At 30.7% G+C, this 22,729-nt stretch overlaps 1 long non-coding RNA gene across 1 annotated transcript; it reads left to right on the top strand.

The window, feature by feature from the left end:
* Nucleotides 1-1,150: 1,150 nt before the first annotated feature.
* LOC139493825 (uncharacterized) lies at nucleotides 1,151-22,525 on the top strand. Its single transcript, XR_011657089.1, has 8 exons — nucleotides 1,151-1,906; nucleotides 4,167-4,302; nucleotides 5,164-16,479; nucleotides 16,862-16,929; nucleotides 17,751-17,814; nucleotides 18,448-20,135; nucleotides 20,995-21,059; nucleotides 21,697-22,525. It is a non-coding gene; the product is annotated as an uncharacterized lncRNA (long non-coding RNA).
* The last annotated feature ends 204 nt before the right edge of the window (nucleotides 22,526-22,729 follow it).

The raw sequence follows: 22,729 nt of genomic DNA, 5'->3' as shown, positions 1-22,729 counted from the left end.
TACAATGTATATTCACTTTAACTACCAACTGATAGATTAAAACAATCTTTACCATTCAGTAATAACAAGCACTTTTTTTACATTTTAATATTTTATGATGTATTTAAATGAGTAGTTATTGTTGCAAACTTCATTAGAAATTTGAATTGAGATCAGTTTTGAAATAAGGGAAAGGGGGATGTGAAAAAAAAATTGGGGGGTCAATTTTTTTCATTTCAGATTTCATAAATAAAAAGAAAATTTCTTCAAACATTTTTTTGAGAGGATTAATATTCAACAGCATAGTGAATTGCTCAAAGGCAACATTTTTTGTTTAAGTTCATTAGACCACATTCATTCTGTGTCAGAAACCTATGCTGTGTCAACTATTTAATCACAATCCAAATTTAGAGCTGAATCCAGCTTGAATGTTGTGTCCATACTTGCCCCAACCGTTCAGGGTTCAACCTCTGCGGTCGTATAATGCTGCGCCCTGCGAAGCAACTGGTTACCTATGTTTCTTCAACCTTAAAAATTGAAAAAAATATCCCATATTCCAATTTGATATTATTGAGGAATGGTAGAACCTTTAACACAGGAATTTGTCTTTACATATTCGGGACTACGGAATTTCGTTTCTTTATATTCGGGGTTTCGGAATCGGACACCTCCAACCCCTAACCCCTAAATTTACAGATTCTGGAACTAAAATACCACCAACTATTTCCAGAAATAATTTGAAATTACGGAACTACATGTAAACGTCAAAAACTCCATTCCAATTCCCCTGTACCCATATCATATATACTTACTTTATAAATAGAATCATATACATGTATGTTATCTCATTCTATCCCTTGTTTGTCTACTCTTTGTCAGCATAAAAGCGAGTTTAATATTTTGTAACTGCGACTGTATGATGGTGCTTACAGGAAAGCGTAATTCCCTTTTGCAAACAAAAGCTGCTACCGAATTGCTGATGGTGAAGGACTTGGAAGAAGACATTGATCATTGTGTTGATGATAATGTGCTACCTGTAGAAACACAGACTGCCCTGAAACGACTGAAAACTTGGAAAAGAGCATACATGAGTGACGAGAGATTGTGCGGTCTTGCAATGCTCCATGTTCATCGCGATAAGGATATCAACAGACCAAATCACGATTCTGAAACGATTTGACTGAACCGGCCATAGAAAAATGTGGCAAACTCTACTGAATCGATGTTTGTTTTATGTTCTGGCAGCAGACTCAAATCAGTGATATTTGGATGATTATCTTACATATAAATTTAAATAAAGTTGTTAAAAATTTGGTGTTAGTAAAAGTCTTAAAATATGAAAAATTTATATAAAAAGTGTACAAATTCAAAACATTATCAAACTCTCTAAAAATGCCTAGAATGCAGGATTTTGCACCATTTATTTCATACCCTCCAAAAAAAATGTTCGCCTCGCTTTGCACGGCTCAATTATTTTGCCTCACTAAAATAAGATGCCTAGCTACGGCCTTGTCTTCACTTATTAAACATCTACCTGAAAACCAGTATCCATGATTAAAGGGAAACTCCGTTAGTTTTCCATTGATGAAGGATAATTATATTAAAAAGATCTTTACGTGTCATTTTTCATATCAAATGTATTATCAGACCTTTTTATGCTCGATTTGAGATCTTAAGTTTATTGTTCAACCAGGCTGTGGTCAAACAAATTTTATGAGTAGTTTTAATACCGAGGGTGTGTCTTGTTTTGTTAGTTCTCATTGGTTTGAAGTTTTAAGACCCTTCATTTTTGGCCATTGGAAAACTTCCCGCCAAAGTGTTTCAAATAGCACTTTGTCTTCAAACGAACAAGATGGACACAATTTACAGAAGCAAAAGATTTACGATGTAAACTTTGAAACTATTCGTGAAGCCACAAAAACCCAAGGTAAATATTCACCCCTTGATATGCTTCCAGATTATTTTCATTATATGGATCATTCAGGACACCGCTTTTAAAATCTCTTCTTCAAAATTTCGGATATGAAAACAGCTAGAAGACCATCTGAAGAAATTTGAGAAGCTGGCTCTTGTTCATTTATCGTTCTAAATATGCATGATATATTTGCCACTGGACGTTAAGCAACCAACAATAAAACTAGACTGGGTTGATGCAGTCATGATTTAGTAAATATATTGATTGCTTGTAAAAGTCACACCAACTGAAAAGGAATATTGTTTTACAGTTAACATATAGATGCAGCCTGGGATTGAAGTGTATATATGGTTAAGCTATATTTTAAAGGCACTGGCTACGGTTACATGGAAATGTAACAATAATAAAAAATATTATTGTTATATTGGAGACTAATTACCGGAATGCAAAGTTGGGTGAGGAACCGATTAATTACGAATGTAACAATAATTACTGAGGCTACGGTTACATTACGTTATTGTTACATGAAAAACAGCAATGTACGCTAGATTTATTAAACTTAAATCTTATATAGTTGTTTTGCTTAATTCTTTCATATGTACTAAACAATACTTGTAATACTGATAAATATTAAATATTATTATTCAACAATTAAATTGTGTTTAACTTGAATAGTTTTACGTATTAATGTTTTTGATGTTCTTAAAGATACTACTCAAGATTAGGAGTGTCAAAGGCGAAACATATAGTTCAATGGTTTTTCTTTTTTAAAGTATTTAACTGCACACCTACTCTTATTACTGTCATTATACTTTGAACCAATTTTGTTTAGGGTGAAACACTTTAAAAAATTGCGATGCGTTTTAAACCGGCGAAACTTAAACACAATCAAGACATAAATTTCATACAGCTAAACAACTTGACCCAAATTGATACATCAAAAGCAAAGTTTGCTAACTGTAACTTAAATACTAAGATTTTCTTTATGTACACGTAACCGTGGAGGACGCAATTTCGTTCATCAAAAATGTGTCGGACTTTAAAAACCACTTACTTGATTTGTAGAAATTGTCATTGTAAATAAAAAAAATTACAGTAAATAAATTGTATGTAATAAATGTATGTATTGCAAATATAAAATAAATGTCTTCATTTTTTATTATCTAGTACATATTACTAGTCCCATCGTACATTGCTGTTTTTCATGTAACAATAACAGTAACCGTAGCCTTAATAATTATTGTTACATTCGTAATTAAACAGATCCTTACCCAACCATGCATTCCGGCATTTAGTCTCCAATGTAACAATAATATTTTTATTATGGTTACATTTCCATGTAACCGTAGCCAGTGCCTATTTTAAAAGGTAGGAGAACTTGATTCTTCATATCTGCCCTTGGTCCACTTTTTAGTTTATCAGTTTTCGTGGTTCAACTTAAAAATTTGAATGCAGGTTCTTTGAGCCCCATGCTTCAGATTTGACTGTTCTTTAACAAGTTAAAAAGAATTCCTTTGAGGGCAATTCTTTGTTATCTGAGCAAAATTCAGTTACATATTTTTTTGCAATACTTTTGTCAGGTGAAAATATTTGGGTACACGGCTGGTTACTCAAGTGTTAAGTGAGTAGATTTGAGTGTATAAATTATCATGTGATCAACAGGTTTGAATTGGGCTTCATTTTAGTTTAAATTGGTCTTTACTTGTACAAACCCCTGTGTTTTTCCTTAAAATATTTGGGGACATCAAATGAGTTCAAAGTTATAGAAGATTTAAGGTATCATTTATTTATCATAAATTTCTTTAATGTGATCTGTTTTGTTTGATTTACTACTAGAGATGTAAAACATCTTCTTAATGTCTGTGCATGTCTATATATACAAGCTTTACTTAGTTACAGCATAGAGCTTTTACTTTAACCATTTAAGATTCATGATTGATTGTTGGTTGCATAATGTCCAGTGGCAAATATAACAAGAAGAATAGAGCTCACATTCATGTATCTGTCTAGGGAACAATTAACAGTTTAACCAATCAAATTTGGGTAAAGTTTTTGAACTGGTTGGCAAAACTTACTGAAAACGTCTATGTTGAAACCTTGTATTGTAGGGTCAATAGACTCAAAAATATTGAGTCTATGGGAGCAACATTGCTAAATCTAAAAATTTCCGAACAAAACTTTAGGGAAGGTACATGGGTACAGTAAACACACATACTTTTTTGTTTGCAACATATTTTCTGGGATAATTTTAATATTAAATGTTTCTTTTCAGTACTTTGACACTACAAACTTAGTTATCTAAAATCTAAATTGGTATTCAGATGCATCTAGGAAAGCAAAACAGTAGATCAACTTCATTTCACAAACATGTTGATTTTCCCTTGATACAGTAGACCAAGTGAATACAGGTATAGTCAAATAGTTTATTACAAAACTTAATCATTTTTTTTTACCATACAGATTACTAGCAGGTTTATCTGATAATATATTGTACTATATGTATATTAAGATCTAGCTATTAACAATTCGATTGTAAGTTTCTGTGTGATCTAAACTAAATATACCTAAATTTTTTTTTCATAAATGTTTAAGACCGAAAGCTTCTGGATTAGTTTTTTGATGATGAATTTCTCCAAAAATTCTTTTTGATAAACTTTTCTCAGATTTGACTACTACATTGTATTATGATTTGGACATTAAAGTATACATCGGTATTCATCTTTCATAGACCTAGTGCTACAGTTTAATAGGTAAACAAAGAATATGCACACAGGAATATCCATCCAGAACACAAAATCAGTACATAGATAGCATAAATAAACGAACAAAAGAAAGGAACAGTAAAAAATAATGCTTTGCATCAAGTTTCCCCTTGGAACATGTACTAAATGGCCTATCTCTATTATTTATTATATCTTTAGTTTTGATACAATTGAGGTTTGAAAAATTCGTACAAAAATGGCTACAGAAGGGTACATAAACCTTAAGTACTCTTTTTTAGCTCACCTTTTCTCATCACTTGGTTCCGTCGTTGTCGTCTGTAGTCTGTTGTCTGTAGTCTGTCGTTGTTAACTCTTACAAAAAATCTTCTCCTCTGAAAATACTGGGCCAAATTAAACCAAACTTGACCACAATCATCATTGGGGTATCTAGTTTTAAAAATGTGTCTGGTGACCCGACCAACCAACCAAGATTTATAAAGAATGATAAATAATATAGAGTTTTAAGTTCCATTCTTTCATATTTATTAAAAAGAAATGATGTTTTAGAGGAGCCAACAACTTAGCAGAAGAGAGATTGATGACCTTGAAGAGTAAGCAATGAGAACAGTAAGACAGCTGTTAAGTATATCTGGGGTTACCAAATATTATGGTAAGAACCTCATCTATAATCAAATTTGGTGAGTATTCTTTTTGTTGGTTAGATATTATGCATCATTATGAAAAAAGGGGGATGTAGGGTATAAATCAACAAGGCAGCTACCCAATGAAAATAAATAACCAAAGACATTGACAGGTCTTCAACTAATTAGACAATACATGAACTTGTAAATCATCCAAAGTCTAAAAGATTTGTGAATAAAATGAACAGACTAACAAATAACTTACATACACACCAATATCTGACCTAAGCACATGAGCATGTTGCAGGGTGAAACTTTTTTATATAAAGCCCACCCTTTTTGTGCAATGCCTAACCAAAATACAAAATTTCATACAGAATTTTTTTCAAATTGAAGGGTTTCAAATTTTGAATAAGCTAATTTGTTCTTTAAAAAAAAAAAAGCCAGATGCAACTAACAAACAACAAAATATTTGGAAATCTTGACTCCCCTGCAAGAGAAAAATGTCACTCTTATTATTGAGGAAAATGGCCACTACCTCAATGGTCTTTAAAATTAATTCAGTTGCTCTGGTCATTTTTCAAAATTTAACAAGTAAATAGAGTTGTTTTGATGAAGCTTACCTTTAATCAATGGAAGATAACTTTGACCACATGGATCATAATTCTGAAAACTTATCCTGAAATCTGGGCTTAAAAACTCGAAATCCTGAGGTCCCAAATTTAAATAAATTTAAATCTCGACATCCCGAAATTCAAAAAAAAGAATTCCAGGATCTTGAAAGGGTCAATCACGAAATCCTGAGCTTAAAAACACCCAATCCCATGGTCCCAATAAAGGTCCTATCCCCCCTTATATCTATAATTGATAACTAAGATAAAAGAAATACAGAAATTGTTAACATTAAATTGCCTTTTGCCATGCTTACATCAACAAAAGATTTTTTTTTCATTTTCCAAAATAATTCCAAGGCTAAAGATGTAGGATGCCATTCTTCTAACAAAATACCACAGCATGGAGACCCAAATCAGCACACTAAAATGTCCAATGTGTGTCCTACATCTTGAAATAAATATCATTTTATAAATGTTCAAATATCTTCAAAAACATTTAATATAATTTTTTTTACTCATTTCTACTCTGTTGAGACTATTTCACTAGCACTGCACTTTGACTTTGACTAAGACAAACAAAATGTTTATTGAAGTTGAATGGCCTTAGTTGAGGACATGGAAAGCATTTTGTCATTGTTGGTTGTTTCATGGGGTTTGACCTCTTGAGTCATAAAGACCTTATGTATGTTAGTTTAAGTGAAATGTTCAATGCATTGTCAATGCTAAACATTTGATTGACTTTGACTGATTTTTTTTTAGTTTCTGAAGAGTATAAATGAGTTTGAACAAGGTGCAGCATAACTTTTCTACATGATAAGAAGATTTGATTTTAATATTTTCACCAAATTTACTGATGATAGCAAGGCTTATGGTTTGTGCAATACTAGAATATGCTTTTTTTCACATGGAGCTTGTCACTTTCACTCAAAAAACATTAAAAAATTCATCAAATTTGTAAAGCTAAGCTTAAAGTTTGATATGTTATACACATAGGAGCTTGAAATTGTTAAAAAACAAAAATTACTTAATTATCTTGTGTATTTGTGTCAGCTTCCATTCACTTTTTAAAAGTTTGAAAAAATACATTAAGAGGCATTTGCTATAAAAAAAAAAGACAATAAATAACAGCACTTCATTTTTGATGAACATAAATTAAAGTGGAATAATGAAGTAATGACCTGCAATTAGCAAGTAGATATAGGAAGATGTGGTGTGAGTGCCAATGAGACAACTCTCCATCCAAATAACAATTTGTAAAAGTAAACCATTATAGGTCAATGAATGTCCTTCAACATGGAGCCTTGGCTCACACTAAACAACAAGCTATAAAGGGCCCCAAAATTACTAGCGTAAAACCATTCAAACGGGAAAACCAACGGGTAGCAGTCTGTTTAGTTAAATTTTGTAAAAATGAGCTAAAAACTTTGCATATTTATTATTTTTTTCAAAGACTATAATTTAACCTCATTTTGGTCTGTATGCATGCAACATTTAATAGGTACCATTGTAGTAGAAGGTTGCTCAGCTTGGTCAGATAATAAAAAGAACAGAATGTCAAAATAAAAAAATGAAACAAGGGAGCCACCGCACACAACAGGTGACTGGTTTTTCCAACAAAAAATATGAAACTTATACAAAATTAAAAATAATGTCAGAGACAACAACCCAACCAAAGAGCAGAAAACAGCCGAAGGCCACTAATGGCTCTTCAACTCGACCAGAAAATTCAGCATCAGGAGGCAGGCTTCAGCAGGCCCTACACAAAACTGTGTACTAGTTCGGTAAAAGTGGATGTCATACGAAAATCAAAATCATATAAATGAACTAAAATTAAAAAACATACAAGACTAACAAAGGCCAGAGGCTTCTAACTAGAGACAGGTGCATAAATACAGTGGGTTAAACAGGTTTGAGAGATCTCAACCCACACCTATACCTCTAGGAGCCAATGTAGAAAAAACAAACACACAGCAATTCACACAGTAAAACTCATTTAAAAAGAAGTCTGTGTCCCATGTCAGAAGAGGTAACATAAGAAACAGACTAACTAAGCCAAATGGCAATAGTTTTGGTATTTTTACAGCAGTTACAATGCTTTTCATGGAAAAATAAAGTAAAAAAAGTTGATTAAAAATAAAAAAAAATACTTTAAAAAAAAAAATTAAGGTTTCATTGATTTTATTCTTATATGCCCGTATGTAATTTTGTATATGTATTTATATTTCATTTCAGAGTTCACCAACAGATGTTTAATTCTAAAATTTTGATTTTTGCAGATTGCAGCAGGGGGATGTTACAGTCATAGACCTTGAATAGACTCCGTTGTACTAGACCAGGGAGGGTAGCGCATAGTTTCCGCAGCACTATACAATAGTAACAAGATCACTCTACCATGAGCTTGTTAAAGGGCCCGTTTGATGAAAGTGACACCAACGTTCTCCAAAAGACTACAGATTTTTTTGCAGATGCAGCCGAGAGGATGTTTCAGTCATGCAACGTTCTCAAACACTAATAATTTACATTTCTTTTTTGTTGTAGATGCAACCTCAGTCATAGACTAGAGTATGGCTATGTTGTAACAGATGAAGAAAAGTGGCATATAGATTTCTTTATGTCCATTTCATTGATTGAAGTGACAAATTACTAATCTTTCTTCTTAATATCCATTTCAGAGTTCTTACAAAGATGTATAGGTATACTGTATTTATTATTTCTGTTTTGTGTATTTTTGTCAATGAGATAAAAACTCATAGAACAAAACCAATCAAAGTATTAACTGGTATTATTTGAGACAGAACACCCTGGAACACAAGAAGTATCCCACCTCACAAAATTTAACACATGAGACATCTTACTTTCACCTTTTTTGAATGAAGCAGCACACTGTAATCAAGAAGTTATTCATAACCTGGAACATCTAGGAATAGCATATCGCTAATAGCATTTCTACAATTATCCTAAAAATTCATACAGTCGGGTACAATGATAAACAAGAGATACACAAAAAAGGAATATACCAAAGGGCCAATATTAAACCATGTGGTGAAAAAAGACAAGACAACACATAACCAAAAGAAATGACAGAAAATTGTCTACACTGATAACAAAATATTGTACAGCAACAACCCAACCAAAGACCTGAGAGGTTCTCAAGCACCGAGTACCAACCAAAACAAAGAACAGGCATGAACTAGGGCAAAGAGCACAAACCCAACCAAACTTAAGAGCCAGGGATGATCTCAGGCACCAAGCACCAACCTTTCCAAAGACCAGGGATGATTTCTTACACAACTCACAATTCTTACCAAAGACCAGGAATGATCTCAGACACCAAGCACCAACCAAAATAAAAAAAAGGGTGATCTTAGGTACCACAGAATGGTAGCAAGTATTTGATATGTTAACTTATTTACTAATTGTTCAAGTTAAATGTTTTTTTTTCATTCTTTGCTCCATTTTTTCTATAAAAAATTGTCAAAATGCAAAATGAATTTTTATGTGTTTTTTTCATCTCTTTCTTCAAAATGTTTTATTTAATATAATAAGTAAATAATTTCTTGAATAGAAAAAAAAATGGAAATGTTAATTTACCTTAATCAACGAATGAAAAAAGAAATGTTCAAACCTTTTTCATGCATAACCAAATTATTAAATGTGTTAGATAAAAGATTATAAATGACAAATTTCTATATTTTTTGGAGTAAATTAAGATATGCTTCTATGAATTGTTACAATTGAACGGTTCCAAAATTTAATAATGTTACTTTTTTTTAGGTAAAATAACAAATAATGACTCGGGTTTACATGAAAACACTGATATCTTGAATTACAGTAGCATAAGTGGATCCAGGGAGCCTTGCCCCCCCCCCCTTTTGTGGAAAGATTATATAAGGTATCACTGTAGCATGACTGGAGCGGGCCCCCTCATGAAAAGTTCTGGATTCGCCACTGAGTAGTGAAATAAAAATTCACTAAATTAGAAGGGGAGGTAACTCATATGAAATGAGGGTTTCGATATGATATGGTATTTCAACTAATAGACGCAATTTTGCTCTAAATTTGTGAAGTAAAATTCAGGTACACTATGCCAAGATCGAAAATTCATGTATATTTTACTCTTGGGAAAGTTGAGGGGGTACATTATTAAACCTAGGGTTTTTTATTATTAATATATACTGCTTAAATGTGATGCTATCTGAATTGAAATCTGTTTGCCCCGGTGAAAAAGCCTCCTCCACTATTTTATGGTAGAAGCATTTAGTAATTGGGAAAATGTGATTGAATTTAATTCTGAATTTCTGAAATTAGTTAATCTTTATATATAAACAAAATCATTTATGATTATCACAAATATTTACCATCAAAATTTTTAACAATGTTTCTGGATTATGATGAGCCATTTTAAATTATAAAAGTTTTTCTCATGTTATTTATTACAGAAGCCAAATGATCATTTGATTAATAATAGCCAATTACATAACACGTTCTTCTTTATTCTCATAATTAAAAAAGTATTGAGATAAATATGCCAATATAAATCAAGGTGGTACTTATTACATTCTTGTTGGTGGATTCTTGAATAAGTTTCATTAAGATTTAAAAATTAACAAAAAGTATTTTCCTTTAGATCATATCCAGTTGGAAAACATAAATGTCAGTATGTTTAGTAAGCATTTCATGAGAACAAGGTAGTTAGAATTTTGACCGGAAAAAATAAATAAAAAAAAATTCCAGCATTCAATAGTGATGTATAGATACAATTTAGAAAGTACTATAAAAACTGGAAATTAAATAAAAACTCAGATAGAAGATTGATTTGATTTGATTACAACAAACACAAAAAGTGTCCCCGATTATTAAACCATTGAACAAAATTTTCTTCTGGAATGCAGTAAAATGATTTGCCCATCAATTTCAGTAGTTCAATTTGGCATACTTTAATATGCAACAACAGTCGAAGCTTAAAAAAGCGGTTGGAGATTAACCCAGAGTGGAAAGGCCGCTTATTTTATTTGTTTATAATATTTTGTCAAATTGATTAATGTAGAAATGGTGATAGTTGAAATAACTTTAGATGAGGTTTATTAAGTTGTAAAACATTTTAGGTCGTTGATCAACTGATATTAATAATACATTTTTAAACATTGTCTTGTTTGCATTGCCAGTGCTTTTGGGTGGTTGAAATTGGGTTTGCATAGCAATTCATGCAATTTTTGGTGGTACACCAGTTTAAAAGGATAAAAACTGAAATTTCAGATTTGTAATTAAACAATTTCCCCAATTTTTTGTACTGTTTTTAATACATCTTGATTGTCAAATTGGAGAATAACAGTACATTTGTACTTGAAACTAAATTTAGGTCATAGTCATCTGCATTTAAAGTTTCATAGCTGAACATTATTGTTCATCTGGAAAGATGTTTTTGAAGATTAAACAAATATCAAATTATCATTTCAGAAATACATTGAGCTTTGAGCGCTGCGTCTCTTACTAACATATAACAGGTTCTTTTTGGTGTAGCTTTCAGCAGTTAGGGTCTGGTTATTTCTTCTGGTTTTTTTTTCATTTGTTCTTTGGATGGTGTTATGGTTTTCAAGTGTTCTGCTTTCAAAGGAATCTTCATATGTAATTCTGAAATGAAAGTATTTGATATTTGTACGGTCATTTAAATATTTAAAAAAAAAAAAAACAATCTGGAGCTTAAAGCTACTTTGAACTTTTTATAATTTTTGAAACAATATGTCAAAAGCAAATGTTTTAAATCAAATTCTATATTGTATTTGACATATCATGATGTATTGGAAACCATAAAATTAAATGTATATTTGTATCTTAGATTGAATTCAAATACAGTATTGTGAAAAATGTCCCAAAATGTTATTTACTTGAGTGTCAACAAAATTATTTCAGGGTATCTGTTTCTTTAAAGCACTTATTGCGAACAAGGCAATGGTGAAGTAAAAGTAACATTTCAAAATTATAAACTAATTGGATGTATCTCTTATCTATAAAAATCACTTAAATCTTTAACCAAATTGGAAAGCAATTAATTAAATCATTTCACATCCCCCTAAAAAAAAATGTCATTCTGAGTTATCTAAAACTATCATCATTTCCCAGAGAAATTTAAATAATTATCCCTCGCGTTAAATGGTAGTAAAATCTATTTTACTTCAGATATCTCGTTCTTGGGTTAACTTTTCAACTCTAATCCCTAATAATATGCTTTCATTCAGACATATTACAAATTCTCCATACAAATCCCAAAAAAATAATCTTGTGAAAAACTAAAATTTGTGGTTCTCATGAAAAATAATTAAAAAAAAAACTGTCAATAATAATGAATCCACAGTATTCACTTTTTGCTTGAAAAAATTTGTAATCAAGTTTATCATTAATCCTCAAATGTTGTATATAAGCAACATTTGTTGTTTGTTCCTTGGTCTTAACACAATTGAAATCTAATACTTTTAAGCAAGGGAGATAACTTGTTTCAAATTTTAATTTTATGATGAAAATTCTTAAAATAATTTTTTTTAGGCTATTTATTTATGTCTTCTTTGTCCATTCAACATCATTTTTTTCTAAAATTAGTGTAATTTTTATTCGATTTAAAAATCTTTAGTAACTATTTGGTTTATAATTATCAGTACATAATTAACAACTATTTTTAATTTAAACCTTTTCATCACATTTAACAATGGCTCATCATGATTTGTAGATAAGATTTTGACATTTCTTTTTCGAAATTCCCCTTAAATTTCTTTCAAAAATTGCACACAATCAGTTATATTAACCAAGCAGGTTCCAATTGAATCATGTACCATACTTTGAGGGCAGTGGCAGATTTAGAGGGTGGGAGTTTTGGTGTTGGATCCCCCTTTTTGTCGAGCCTTTGACTTTAGTTGAAAAAGTGAGACATAGCAGTCCTACATTCCATCATTGGCGTCGTCCTTGGCAGCATCAAGAAATATTCACTCTTTGCTTAAAGTTTGATATTTTAATAACTTTCTTAAAAACTCTCCTTGATTTATACCAAGCTTGGACAAAAGTTTGTTTATGATCATAAGATAGTATCCAGAAGTAAATTTTGTAAAAATAAAATTCCATTTTTTCTGTTTTATCACTTATATATGGACTTAGTTTTTCTCCTGGGAAACATTACATTCACTCTGTGGTTAAAGTTTTAAAATTTATAATAACTTACTTAAATTCTCCTGGATTTGTACCAAGTTTGGACAAAAGCTTGTTTATGGTCATAAGATAGTATCCAGAAGTAAAAATGAAATTCCATTTTCTCTGTTTTTCACTTATATATGGACTTAGTTTTTAATCAAGTTAACATTACATACAGTCTGCTGTTAAAGTTTTTTAAACATTTATTAGATTCATAAACTATTCTGGATTTTTACCAAACTTGAACAGATGCTTCTTTCAATCAAAAGATAAGAAAAATACTATAGGGAGTGCTACAGTGAATCAATAAGATAGACATATTTTGGTTCCTATAGGTCCTTCATCAGGATCGAAACTAAAGGAGAGTACAGAATTCTGTAATGTTAATTTGCATTTGACAATGACACCATCAGGATAAATTACAAATAGGGAGTGAACGTAGATGTGAACTTTAACTGGATCAAGAATGTTAAATAAAATATGTTTTTGTAAATTTGGACGACATTTGAATTGCAATTATGTACCATTTACGATGCTGGATGTAGTACAGACTTGTTTACCGTACTATTTCAACATGGAAGAAGTATGTTTGTCTGAGCGAAGCCAATTGGAAGCATGTACCTCTTAGCGAAGCTAATTAGGAGCACATACCCTCTGTCTTGTTGCGAAGCTGATTGGAAGCAGTACATATATACCTCTGTCTGCTAAAGCTAATTAGAAGCAGTACCCCCGGCAGAGTGGTCCCAATTAGAGGCAGTAACTCTGAGCGAAGCCAATTGGAAGCATGTACCTCTGCAAAATTTGATTAAACACTATTCAACAAATTTTATTTAACATTCTTTTTAAACTCTACTCCCATTATTACCTTCTTTATTTTTTATTTATTATTTTTCCTCCTGTTGACATTGTGAAGTGCAAATTGTCACCACCATTTTGTACTCTTTAGTTTTTATTCTGATGAAGGTGCCATAGAAATTAAAACATGCCAATATAGTTTAATTATTCCAACAATCCCTGAAGTATTGTTATAAGAATTATCATAAGTGAATCTTTTATAGACAATTCAAATAAAAAAAATACTATGCATTTCCTGATTACCGGTATATATTTTACTGGGAATTTCACTTAATGTAACTGTAAATGTAAAATACCATTAATACTTTTTGTCCAGCCTATAACTTTAATTGAAAAAAATGAGACCTGGTTATCCTACATTCTGTCGGGCGTCTTCGTTGGTGATCACAAATATTCACTCTTTGCTTAAAGTTTTTGAAATTTTAATAACTTTCTAAAACTATTCTGAATTTCTTCCAAACTTTGACAGAAGCTTGTTTATGATCATAGGATAGTATTCAGAAGTAAATTTTTTAAATAAATCATATTAATTTTTCCATATTTTACTTATAAATGCCAGGATACAATACATTCACTCTGTGGTTAAAGATTTTAAAATTTTAATAACTTCTTAAAATATTCTGGATTTGTAACAAACTTGGACAGAAGCTTGTTTACGATCAAAAGCTAGTATCTAGAAGAAAAATTATTTAAAACTTTGTTCCTGTTTTTTTGTATTTTACTTATAATTGACTTAGTTAACCTTAAATACAATCTGAAGTTAAAGTTTTTAAAACTTTTATTAGATTCATAAACTATCCTGGATTTTTACCAAACTTGGACAGATTAAGCTTCTTACAATCAAAAGATAATATCTAGAGGAATATTTTTATTGATTTTTTTCCCCACATTTTTGTTGAGCCTGGGATCTACAGCAAAAGTCGTTGAGACACTGGGTTCTGGGGAATCGTTACAATTTTTTTGATGATCAATGCAATTGAATCAGAAAATAAACTAGTTTGAACCCTGCCTTTTATCCTGGGTGGGAGCCCCCTCTCTTTAGAAATGTCTTGAATCACCCCTGGGGGTTTAAATAATTGCTTTTTTATCATTTGAAGATGGAAAAAACTATTTACGTTATTACATGGGATTTGTTTCCTCTACAAATGGCCTAAAAGAGCTGTTTCCTGTCTATGTATTGACTGGAGCTAGTTCTGACTGGTATCCTCCATTTAAGGAACCAGTCATTCCAAGAGTTACCTTGTGCTAGTCCATCTCTATTAATGTCAAGATATCAGTGATTTCTCTTCTTTTCAAACAGAGGTTTTTGGAAGCAGTCTTATGAAAAACAAAATTTTGACATCACCAATTAATATGGTACAAGTATCAAACTTGATTTGGGAACAAAAATGTTTCTTTTGAATTGTAAATTTTGGAACTTTTTTCTTCAGTTATTAAAGTTTAAAATTTAATGATTTTTATCACATGCAATTTGAATTTGGACAATTCTTTTTTTTTATTCTAAAGAATCAGCGTTTTTTTACCATTTCTTTAGTTCACAATTTTTCTTTCTAAATTTGGTCCTAACAAGATTTTCTACTTCATACTACTATTTTGCATTTAATAAATTTGTATTTTATATTTTCAGTGTTTCTTGTACCATCAAAACTTCAATGAAAGATTGCACTCATGTTTAAGTTGTGTAACTCCTAGTATGAAATTTTTTGAGGAATTTTCCCCACTTTTATTAAAATTTACAGACGGTACCAGTTTTGTGTAATTATAACTACTGCAGTTTGAAATGTTTATAATTTTTCTATTTTTTCTTGAATTGGGAGCTTTTTATCTAAAATCTTTTTAAGAAGGTAACTTTTTTTTGTCGAACTCATATCTTTAGAACTCTCATAATGAGCATGCAAATTGATTAAGATTAATTGTCATCACAAATTTTTGACCTTTTAAAATTCCATATACTGTATTTAAATTTCAGTATTTAAAAGACCATTCTCCATTGTTAAAGGAAAAATATGAATTTGCACAACTGAGCTACTTCAGGCTATTGTCAATTTTTGGAGTATAATTTTCATGCTCATGATGTGCATGATGATAAACTTAAAAGAAGAGATATTTTATTAAACTATGCTTCAAAATATTAGAAAATGTTTGTGATTTACAGGTGTTAGCCAATTACTTTTCTGTTCTTTTTTTATAACCCCTTATTTTAGGTCTTTACATATTAGATGTCTTTAAACTAATATAAGAGCTATTATTTAGAGCTCTCTAAATAAAAGAAAATACAGGCACATCTGGTATTTTTGCTGTATTTTATGTATGAATTAAAAATATTATTTGTATATTACATTGAGAATTACTTCAACTGGAATGAATAGAAAAAGAAAATATTGTGAGATGCTTTGGAACATTCTTGGGACAATTGTACACTTGATAAAATACAATGGAAAGGACATTTCGTTAAGTGCATAAATTGGATTCAGTGAACTGACCAGCACAAAGAATTATGTTGAAAAGCATGAAAAAGTAACCATGGTAGCAGCTCCAAGGAAGATGGTTAAATAAATCTTCAACCAAGTCTGAGGCTTTACCAAGAAAATAAGAAGGCAAGTTTAATTAAGTCTAACAAATTCTATACATTCTTACATTATTTGATAAAAAGTGTATATTTAGAGCATACAACGCAGTTACAGTGGAGAAAGTGATGTTGCTAGTGTAAAATGTTATTTTTTGCCTTTCAATGGGAGATAACTCATTGTAAAATATGCAGATGATTTACCTTTATGAACAATAAAATATGTTTAAACCATTATTTTTGTGGATTTGAAAATTTATAAGACTTTTTTTTTATTTTTCATCTTTTACATTGATTTTACAGTTATTGATGTTATACTTTTGTGTGCACGAAGTCAGAAATCCAAACAATATTGGTAAATGTAGGGGAAATGCAAATATAAAGTATATAAATTGTCAATTTCTATATTTTAGGTTCTTTCTGTGAGATGTTTTCATGGTGTGGGAATAAGACTTGGTGGTCTAATACAGCTAATATATAGGTAGGTACCAGTATACAGTTTCAAAGAGAAGAAAGAAAAAAAAGATAGATGTAGTACTTGTATAAAAAAAAAATTAGATCCATTTTTTACTTTCCTTGCCTTGAAATAATCAAACACCAAATTTCTGTTATTTATTTCTACCCTCTCTTTTGACATCAGTACAAATACAATGTATAATGTAACTAGAAGGATCTAACATGATTATTTTGTTATGCCCCACCTACGATAGTAGAGGGGCATTATGTTTTCTGGTCTGTGCCTCCGTTCATATGTCCGTCCGTCTGTGCCTCCATTCATCCGTCCACCTCAGGTTAAAGTTTTTGGTCAGGGTAGTTTTTGAAGAAGTTGAAGTCCAATCAACTTGAAACTTAGTACACTTGTTCCCCATGATATGATCTTTCTAATTTTAATGCCAATTTATAGTTTTGACCCCAATTTCATGGTCCACTGAACATAGAAAATGATAGTGCGAAGTTCAGGTTAAAGTTTTTGGTCAAGGTAGTTTTTGATGAAGTTAAAGTTACATCAACTTGAAACTTAGTACACATGTTCCCTATGATATGATCTTTCTAATTTTAATTCCAAATTAAAGTTTTGACCCCAATTTCACGGTCCACTGAACATAGAAAATGATAGTGCGAGTGGGGCATTCATGTACTATGGACACATTCTTGTTTGTTATGTTGTTGAATTGCTGTCTAGTCAGTATTTTCTCAACATCTAGTACATGATTATAACCCATTTCTTTTTAATTTTAATACAGTAACAAGTGATCCTTTTAAACCATTTTATCAATAATATGACAACATTTTATATTTCAGATTAGCTTCACAGCTTGTCTGTAAGGATTGAAGTTGGGAATGGGCATTGGAGCTGGCTTTTATGGTAAGAACCAGTACATAAATTAATGAATTATTCAGCATGTACAAATCTAGTTCTGCATTATGCTAAGAAGTATTATACTTTAATTATGCAGAGAAGTAGTATACTTTATTTTTTCTTAAAACTATAATCGTATATATAATTATATGAAGATAAATAAAGGAAATAAAAAATTATACTGTTACTTAGAAAATTGGTTTTCTAAAATTGTCCCTATACATAAAGTAAAGAAGATCATTGTCAATGAAAAAAATCTCCCAGAGACCAAATGACATGGGTGTAAGCAACTAATGGTCACTGTATGGCCTACAACAATGAGCAAAACATATACTTTACAATTAACTATGAAACAGAAAGTAGGCGACATGAAAAAATGTGAAACAATTCAAAGAAGAAAACCAACAGCTAAATTTATGATGAAACAATGAAATCAAAACAAATATGGTGGACAACAACCAACGACATGTCATCCCTTGTTTGCTAAAGAAGACTGGTTGTTTGTAAATTCATGTCTACACATCACTTTAAAACAAAGTAAATCAATTTTCTATGCATCATCAGTGCATTAACCAGTTACTGATTCCTTTGCGTTGAATATTGTTCTGACAGATATTAGAATGCATATTTCTTTTTCAGGTGAATTCAACTGTGGCTGCAGGAAATTATTGTGCAATACGACTGAAACAAAAAAGAATGTAATTCAGACTATTTTGGTGTATGTTGTTTGAAAAAATGTTGATAATTTTTATCACAAATAAAAAAAAAAAATAATATGTACAGATTCTCCATTTTCAGCAAGACTGGAAGTTGTATGCTAAATTCATACTTCAGAATTTTAAGCTATAACTTGTAGACCTACTTGAGACTTAATAATGGTCCATGTGTATTCAAAACATTTCCAGTAAGTTAAGAATGGAGAATCTAAAAAAAAAAAAAAAAAAAAAAGAAATGTATTTTTTAATTTTTCTTATTTGTATGATATAAATATTTTTCCAATGTTTTGTTATTTTTAGCATTGTTTTTAGCTCAAACAAATTATTTCAAAATAATCATAGTAAAGAAACATCCTGGTGAAAAAAGATTGATTGATTGGTAATGTTAACCACCACTTTCAGCAATATTGATTATATCTTGGTGACCATTTTTTTCATGGTTGAGAAAGTCAGAGTAATGGGAGAGAACCACCAAGGTGCTAAATATTTTTTGTAAATGTTTGAATATTTTATATCAAATTATTTATTTTTGATTATAGCTCTACCATTTGTATTTTTGTTAGATATAGCAGTGATGTGGAGTCCCAACAGGTGAATTTATTTGGCAATGGGAGGTAATAAATTATTCCCCTGTTTAACTCCTCATTCTTGAAATTTCCTCATGCTAGGGAATAGGGAATATATAACTATTTACTTGATTTTCACATTTGTTTTTGCTTTGATATTAGATGCACACTAGCTAATACAAAAATATGTATTGACTGTTATTCAGAGTTCTGTAAATAAAAAAAATGTAAACAGAGGTCTAGATAATAGTTTTTAGGGTGGGAGAAATCATGGTTCATTACGGGTAGAATTGATTTGGTGAAATTTTCAAGATATGTGATTAACTGAGAGTGCATCTGATATTTTTTATTTATTTCTATAAATAATGGACCAAAAACTGAAAGATTGCAATTAAGATAATGATGATAGCCACCCTGGCAGCCAGGAGAGCAGCTCAAAGGAAGATGGTCAATAAAATCTTCAACCAAGTCTGAGGCTTAACCATGAAATTGAGAAGGCAAGTTTATTGAAGTCAAACCATTTCTATACATTTTCTAGAAATACATGTGTATAATTGTTAAAAAGTACATATTCATCTTTATTTTCTGCATGAAAAACATCTTTGAAGAATTTATTTACAAGTTTTAATATTTTGAGATAGCAGGTACATTAACAAGAATTTCTATTACAATTACGAGAGAAAATCCTGAGATAGGAATCAACATTCAAGGGGAGACTAGTTTAATCAACAGCAAGATTTGTTTATTCAATGGGAGACAACTCATTTTAATTATTCAAAGTAGTTGAGTGCAGAATTCAAATAGTAAACCTTTGACTATTTTTGTTTGTTTTTCAATCTTTTATATAAATATTACAAAATATTGAATGTTAAACTATTGGTACATGAAATAAGAAATCAGAACAATTTGTAAAGTCATCTTTAGGTTGACATGTAAATTAGTTTGTAAAATTAATAAATGTATTAATTTCTTTTTAGATACTTTCTCTGGCATGTTTTCATGGTGTGGGAATAAGACTTGGTGGTCTAATACAGCTAATATATAGGTAGGTACCAGTAATATTAATCCTGTTTAAAAGAAAATAATTCTATAAATAATATTATTTCGAAATAAATACTGACTTTAGGGTTAAAGGTTTATAAGAGTTTGGTCAACAGTGTACTCTTTATTTTATCAGTACCATATATGACAATGTTCACTTGGCAAAATATGGCCTTAGTATAGATTTTAAATTTAAGCCTTTATCATAGATTATCAAAAAATGCCCCATCTGGTTCTTCAATAGATATCTTTCAAAAGACTTAATGCAACATAAAATAAATTGCTTCTTTATAATACATTGTAGACTCTATAATTAACTATATTGGGAGATATCATCAAAATGCGATGATTTTATGGATTTTCTGACCTAAAAGCTTTAAGAATACCTTTGGTCCAAAATGTTTAATAAACTAAATGTGCTAAGGGTAATATTTAAATTAAGACATAAACTATTTCTGGATCAGGGAAAGTGAATTATGGAAAAAAAAAGTTCTGAATTGTGAAAAATTGGGCCTTCATTGGCGCTTTTGTGAAAACAGTAGAATTGCATAATCAACAGGTCATAACTTAGTAGTTTATATTGTGAGGTGCCAAAAAGATGATGTGGTTATTTTGTATCAATAATGATACCACAACAATGTATGTGTCAAATGCGTAGTTTTTTGGGCCTGATTAAAAAAGATTAAAATCTTGTGGCCAACTTTAGCTTTTTTAATCCTACCCCTTATAGGATTGAATTGGATTGTTGGTTTGATGTCTATTATTATATATTTTACCCATTTTATATACCTGTAACGTAGATAGAGTATTCCAGAAGTGATCCTTTAAAATAATTTTGATTGACTAAGCATTTTATGTTTCAGGTTAGCACTACAGCTTGTCCCTAAGGATTGAAGCTGGGAAAGGGCCATTGGAGCTGAATTTTATGGTAAGAACTAAAAAATAGATTTAACTATTCATCCAAGAGAATGTAAATGCACCATTGATTTTATTATGTACACATGTAGATCTAACATTTTTAAAATGTTTTCCAAATTAAAAGTTTTAATTATACCAGTAATCATAAGGGTATATAAGAATAAAGAGAGATTATAAGATTGCCAACTACACAACTATCAATAAGAGAAGCAACTTACAGTCACCGTAAGACATTCAGCAATGAGCAAAATCGTTATGAATTTTTAATAATACAACTGGTTGAGTATCACAATAGGTACTCATATTCATCATTCTAATCCCTGATGCATAACTTTGAAGGTAGATTTTTCTGAAATCGGGATTATTAATCTTGCATATTTATCCATTTGTTAAAAAATCAAGAATAGGTGCATGCAATAATTTCTGAAGTTACAGTACCAGTTTTAAAGTAAACGTTAAAAGGCCCTGAATATGACAAAATGTGAAACAATTTCAAACAAGAAAACCAACGCAATGATTCATAAAAAAGAATTAACGAAAATTAAGACACTCATTGATTACTTTTTCGTCCTTATTTGCTAATAATTGTATCAGATGATGTTTAAATTTTTATATAGGTTTGATCATTTGTTTTATTTCTTTTACAGGAAACTCTGGCTGCCGCATACATTGATTATGTGATAGTAAAGAATGTTATTCAGAAATTTTTTGTATATGTTTCAAAAAATGTAATTTTTTACACATAAAAAAAAATGTGTAAAGATTCTCCATTTTCAACTAGATTGGAGGCTTGTATTTAAAATTTCAAAATTACTCTTACTTTTCTTATCATGCTTATGGAGACTGTTTCATAATTTAGATCTTATTTGTTATTCCCCATCCCCTGTAACTGTATTTCATTTTTACTTTGAAAATGAAATGAAATGAAACACCAATTTAACTTGTAAACTTAATAATGGTCTGTCCAGTCCAAAGGCTTCCAGTCAGTTCAGAATGGAGAATCTAAAAAAAACAAAAAAAAAAACAAAAAAAATGTATTGTGTTTTTGGAGTTTCCTGAATTGTTACATATTTTTACAACTTTTTGTTATTTTTTTGCAGTGCTTTTAGCTAAACAAATTTCAATTATTTCACAATAAGCAGAGTAAAGGAACATATTGGTGAAAACAGATTGATTGATTGAATTTTGGTGTATAATCCACTTTCAGCCCAATTTGTAATATCTTGATGGCCATTTTTTATGGGTTGAAAAAGATAAAAGTAACAGTAGATACCCACCAACTTTCCCCCCAGGGAACTGTCAATTCCAGTCTATTAAGCTTTGAGTCAAACACACCTAACACAGGTTGGGTTTGAATTCTCAACCTCATTTTGACATGCTAGAGTATAAGTATGTATAAGTACCGGGCCACCTCCACTTGTATTTTTGTCCATCTGATGAGTTGAGCCTTTTTCAAAATCAACTGATTTTTATAGTTTGTTCCAGTGGCGGATCCAGGGGGGGGTTCAGGGGGTGCGCACCCCCCCTTTATTTTTGCCGATCAATGCATTTGTATCGGGACATATGTTTTGCACCCCCCCTTTGCCCTGGGTGCCCTGGGTTAGCACCCCCCTTTCGAAAATTCCTGCATCCGCCCCTGTGTTCTTATGTTGTACTGTTATACCACTGTCCCAGGTTAGG

This window comes from Mytilus edulis, chromosome 1 (genome assembly GCF_963676685.1).
Source record: "Mytilus edulis chromosome 1, xbMytEdul2.2, whole genome shotgun sequence".
Classification (NCBI taxonomy): Eukaryota; Metazoa; Mollusca; class Bivalvia; order Mytilida; family Mytilidae; genus Mytilus; species Mytilus edulis.
The sequence above is the reverse complement of the archived record's forward strand: the minus strand, read 5'-3'. Positions and strand labels throughout refer to the sequence as shown.